The following is a 4,258-nucleotide window of genomic DNA, read 5'->3' on the forward strand; positions in this document are numbered from 1 at the left end:
GAAAAAATAAAATAGAGCATGCAATTATGCTTATACCTCCCTCTCTCGCTTCGCTCACTCGAGCTCGGTCACTACGCTTCCTCGCAATACCCAGCTCAGCCCCTGAAACCCCCTCCTTGAAAAAAAGCTAGATCCACCCTGTTGATCAAATTGTTTCTCAGTTTCTTTATTTTATACAGGCCGCCAAAACCAATTTTATGTGACAAAGAAGCATTTTCTTATCCAGAAAGGTATAGGGCCTACATTATCATTATTATTATTATTAGTAGTAGTAGTAGTCAAGCAGTAGTAGTAGTATCATCATCCTCATCATCAACAACAACAATATTAGGCGCCTATATCAAAGTGTTCCTGCTACGATTTATTTTTCTTCTTTTTTTGTTGTTGTTGTAACCTTTTTTGTTTGGTGTGAGTTTGTAAAATTCGACATGATATTATTATCTTCAAAACGGTTTTCTGGACTTTGCTGTGTATTTCTTCTCCAATATCCACTTTTGTATTCATTCCTTCCACTAAAACTGCGCATTTGAAAATGAAATGCTAATAAATGCGGGAACAGATGACAGATAAACTCAGTTGTCTTGTATATTGATTCACTATTGTTCTAGGAAGGAAGCAACGCGTGGACGTATTGGTTATTTGATTCCTAGAGATACCATAGCCATCATGCGGCCCAATAAGCTTTCTGAATTCAGCCTGTATTAGCATATGTGTACTGCTCTTTGGCGTCAGCACGCTGTCCGATATGTGCATTTGGCGCCATATGCATGCATTGTACTGACTTGTACTGCATGCATGCCGTGCATTTATACTGCATGCACAAACGGACCTCACGTGCAGAAACTCCATAGAAAGCGTGTGCACATTATCTACACAGCGTCTCCTGCACTCAACACGTTGTGTTCATGTACACCGCATGAACTACCTACCTAGACACCCTCAAACACCCTCTTAAGTGGACTCAAATTGAACTTTAAAAGTACCACAATCGACTGGAAAGTCAGTGCTCTATTTTTTCAAGTAAGTAAACGCAATCTCGACAAAAATGGGAAAGAAGAGGGATGCTAACCGGCCCCGTGGTCGCATGTCTGCCTACGCTTACTTTGTGCAGGATAGGAGGAGCCAGTTGGATTCCAAGCAGCAAGTGGTTTTCACCGAGTTTTCCAAGGATTGTGCCGAGAGATGGAGAAACATGAGCGAAAGTGACAAGCGGCCATTCAATGACAAGTCAGCTGCAGATAAGCTCCGATATGATCGTGAGATGGCAAGTTACGTCCCTCCAAAGGGTGACAAGAAGAAAGGCAGGCGAAGGCAGAAGAAGGACCCAGATGCACCCAAGAGGAATCTGTCGGCCTTCTTTCTCTTCAGCCGAGACGAGAGGGCTGCCATCAAGAAGGCCAACCCAGATTTCTCTGTTGGGCAAGTGGCTCAGCAGCTTGCTGGCATGTGGAAGGTCGTCACTCCAGCCACGAAGCAGCGGTATGAGGCTGAGGCTGCCCAGGAGAAGCAGCGCTACCTGCGAGAGATGGCCCAGTTCAAAGCATCAAAGCCCAAAGTGACGAAGAAGCAGCAGAGGAAAGAATCGTCCAGCTCCAGTTCTTCTGATGACTCCAGCTCTGACGACTCAAGTTCCGACTCCGACAGCGATGAGGAGTGAGGAGTGTTTCGGACTGCGCTGAGACCCTAATGCATCACCGTGAATGTCTAAGTGAAGAAAGGCAAACCAATGTCAATGGAAGTGATTGCCTATTTCTCAACCACTGCAAAAGCTTCGCAGGCAACAGAGCTCCAACAAGTTTAAGACTCTGATCAAACAATTCTGATTCACTGTAATTCTCTTTCTTTTTTTAATAGTGTGTAGAATCTATGTACTGATGTGATTGATGCTTGTCTTGTAGAGTTGACTTCAAGTATTTATTTGTTTGACGAACATCTGTATTGTGCTGCAGTGTACACCAACTTCGGTAAAATGAGACAAACTGTCTAACGTTAGTCACTTGCATTTCAAGTTAATGTCCAGAAGGATGAAAAAATGTGTTAAGTTAGGATAATGACTCTTGGACCAGTAATTGCAAGGCAAAAGTGCAAGGCAAAATTTTGGAGTTGCATTCTGTGTCTTGATTTCATTGCCTGCACACAAAAAAGAAAAAAAAAAAGTTACAGGTCCATGGTTGTTGTTTTTGATCATTTGAAGTCACTGTGTATAGGTTTTCTCAATCCGCCAAAATGAAAAGTACAGTCCAGTGCTGGTGCAGAGAAGAAGTGGTATACAAATTTGAACCCTAGCCTACGTACATTCGACCTGACATGAACAAGTGTGAATTTTTGTAATGTCTTTATTCAGCTGACAAGTATGACTTGAAAGTGAGAATATCAAACTGACAGTAGACCCTTGTTGCTGTTCTGGTGCTACGTTCTGGTATACAATCTATTCCCTTTTCCCTCATGACAGTCAGATTTATTGGTTGTATTGTAAATCTCACCATGGATATGATGCATTAGCGCCTTTTAATACACTGTAATCTGTGAATGTTAACTACCATAGGTTGCATTCTGTATAAAGTATTCTGTAAATATTCCAGTTTTTTTTTTTTTCCTTTTCTTGCAGCAGAAACCATGCATATTTACTTCTGTCAGGTGTTACAATTTAAGACTTTTCAAAGATTGTAATTGTTTCTCCTGGAATGTATGGCTCCAAGTAGAATGCAAATGTCATTTTAACTTTTTTAAGTCACATGTATATTTTTTAGAGTAGTAGCCATGCTCTGTACAGGTCTTCAGGTCAGATGTAACAATCAACATAAAAGAAATGCACTTTTTTGCTCAACACTGTTAGGATGATTGGCTTCTGTCTCTCTGGTATATGAGTACGGGTATCAGCATTTGAATCTGTCGCCTCACTCGACAGTAACGATTTAAAAATTGACAAGAGTTTTTTTTTTTTTTTTTTTTTTAATAGGCCAGCATGAATTGGATACAATGCAAATAATAACCCAGCTGCATTTGATGAATGGACAGTTAGAAGAGTAATGTTGCTTCACTTAGTGCTCGGTGAGCATTGTTATTTTGAACTGAATTTGCGTAGTCTTCCTGGCTTTTCATTTTATTCTGTGGTTTTCTGTGTAGTTATTGTGTAGTCTCTATATCTCTCTTTCTCACAGGTATTGATGGAACGAAAAACCCATAAAACCTGTGCTTGTGAGAGTCAAGAATTATTTGTTGCATCACAGGCAGAAAGCTAATGTAGAAATGTCAGTACAGTGAACAGACAGATACCATCTTCCAAGTTCACATCTTTATTTATACCAGAAATTGTGCCTCATCTGTATGCTGGATGGACGACCATTGAGAAGAGCGTTGAAATATTCTGCAAAGATGTATATTTTGCTAACAGTTGAAGTGACTTGCATTCTATTGTGTTGGCTGGCTAGGTTATTTCATCTGTAATCTTAGAAGAGAGATGTTCATGCATTGTTTCCATTCCACACAATTGATGACAAGTTCAATGAATTTGTGACAATTTCAAAAGACATATGTTCAGAGTTTTGTACAAACCATATTAAAGTGTTGACATTAACTTTGTTACTGTATATTGTATATGACTGTATCTAACTTTTTTTTTTTTAGTCTTGTGTAGTTTGACCATCCTCTTAATTTGTGTCCTATGCACGCACTGTACATGTGAAGAGACATTTTAATCTAGCCCTTTCATTGTTGTGAGTTTGCAAAAGAAATGAATTCAATGTACATTTGTTCATCATCAGTCAATTGTTTAGGGGCTTCACAAATAAACATTTTTAATTCAACTTGACATGCTCGACAGAATATTGCCTGTGTTTCTCCTATCCATAATGTAATTTCATCACCATTTCTTCTTCATCTAGATACTGTAGTCCAGAAAGTTTCTAACATGATATCACTTTGGTTAAAAATGTTTGCGAAAATGCGCTGCATTCAATGCGCTAGTGTTTTTCTGGGTGCCTGTGTTTATAATGCAAGGCATTTTTCCCTAGCTCCACACATTGAGAATGGTGTGGTGTGTACAACTTACTCAGTAAATGTATTTGCCAGCAATTTTTTTAGGACTACAGGAAGGGTTTTTGTTATTTATTTAATTTGTTTATTTCTATATTTCTCTTAGAATTCATATATTCATTTTCTTTTTTACTTGACATGTACTGAAAATATTGAAATACCATTTAACTTTTGTTGTAAATTAATTCAGTTAGGCAATAATGCTTTGCTACTTCATTACATA

General features: G+C 38.8%; 1 pseudogene; it reads left to right on the forward strand.

Moving 5' to 3' along the window:
• The first annotated feature begins 799 nt into the window (after positions 1–799).
• Positions 800–3,811, forward strand: LOC140246164 (high mobility group protein 1 homolog pseudogene; annotated as a pseudogene).
• The last annotated feature ends 447 nt before the right edge of the window (positions 3,812–4,258 follow it).

This window comes from Diadema setosum, chromosome 2 (genome assembly GCF_964275005.1).
Source record: "Diadema setosum chromosome 2, eeDiaSeto1, whole genome shotgun sequence".
In the NCBI taxonomy this organism is placed as follows: Eukaryota; Metazoa; Echinodermata; class Echinoidea; order Diadematoida; family Diadematidae; genus Diadema; species Diadema setosum.